Source organism: Monodelphis domestica, chromosome 4, assembly GCF_027887165.1.
Source record: "Monodelphis domestica isolate mMonDom1 chromosome 4, mMonDom1.pri, whole genome shotgun sequence".
Lineage (NCBI taxonomy): Eukaryota > Metazoa > Chordata > Mammalia > Didelphimorphia > Didelphidae > Monodelphis > Monodelphis domestica.
In genome coordinates this window covers 402,986,779-402,988,348 of record NC_077230.1, presented here as the reverse complement: position 1 = coordinate 402,988,348, position 1,570 = coordinate 402,986,779, and positions in this window count along the sequence as shown.

The window sequence follows — 1,570 nt, the reverse complement described above, 5'->3', positions numbered from 1 at the left end:
GGGCTCCAGGAAGGAAATTCCAGAAGTCCTTGAATTGCAAGAAGTTCTGAGGAGCCAGAGACAAAAACCAAACAATCCCTGCCTTCAGGGATTTAGGAAGTGATCAGCAACAGTGAATTTCCCAGAAGCCCAGCTTGAAACCAACATGAATGAACCAGTTTACTGCTTTAAAAAAAAAAATCTAGATTGGTTAATAAGTGAATATTTTAATCACTCAAGTTAATTAACTTAATAATTTAACAAATCAAACTATAAAAGGTAAAATTTAATAGCATACTAATTACATAAAATAAATAATATAATTAATTTAGTGGCAAGAATTCTATTGATATGAGAATTGCATATTTAATTAAAAGTATAATTCATAAGTAGATATTAATAAGTTAAATATAGTCCTCAAGAAAAATAGAATATTTGGGATTTACCTTTTCGCTGTCATTCATTTATTCCTTTCTGCACTGGCCAATCATTTTTTTAGCCCTGGCAGTTGTCCCTGAGGAAACTCCTTTCTATTAGTCAAAACAAGTAAGATAATATTTATAAAAGCACTTAGCATGGTGCCTGGCACACAACAGGGATCCTATTAGCTTTGTAAATTTAGAGTTTTCTGGAGGCACCTTAGAAATCACCCAGTTTTTTACAGAAGTGGAAACTGAGGCCCAGAGAGATAAAATTCAGTCAATTCAATAAACAATTATTAAGGATTTATGTGTTACAGGCATTGGAAAAAAAAAGCTGGGGAGGGGAAAAGACAGCCTGGCCCTCAAGGAACTTACAATCTAAGGGGGGAATAGATAATTAACAGAGGAAAGGCCCTAGAATTAAGAAAAGGAAAGGCTTTCTGTTGGGGGTGGAATTTTAGTTGGGACTTAAAGAAAGCTGGCTGGAGGGAGAGTGGTTTCAAGCATAGAGGACTACTAGAGAGAATGCTCAGGGCACAGAGATGATAGGTCTTGTTCATTGAAGGGCAGAAGGCCAGTGTGGGGAATAAGGTGTGAGAAACCTGGAAAGGTAGGATAAGGGCTAGTAAGGGCCAGAGCTGAGATTTTAGAGGGCTTTGGGAGGTCAAAAGCTAAGCAGCCTGACCAGGCTCTCCTGGATTCCCAATATGGGGTAGAATCAGAAACTGAAACATAAGCTTATTCTTTGTTGTTGTTTTTAAACCCTCACCTTCCATCTTAGAATCAGTACTATATAAGGCAGAAGAGCAGTAAGGGCTAAGCAATGGGGGTTAAGTGACTTGCCCAGGGTCACACAGCTAGGAAGTATCTGAGGTCAGATTTGAACCCAGGACTTACCATCTCTAGGCCTGACTCTCAATCCACTGAGCCACCCAGCTGCCTTCCATAAGCCTATTCTTGACTTAACTTGAAAAAAAAAAATGAATGTTACCGCTAGCTCCCAGTTGTTTCCTTACTGAATAACTTGAAATGATGACAGAAGCACCATCCAATTCCTGCCTCCTTCTTCCATTAAAAACAACAACAACAAAAACATTCCATGAATAGCTTTTGTCTTCCACTCTTACTGTACACCCATATGCTGTTCCCAATGGACAAAAAAGGGATCT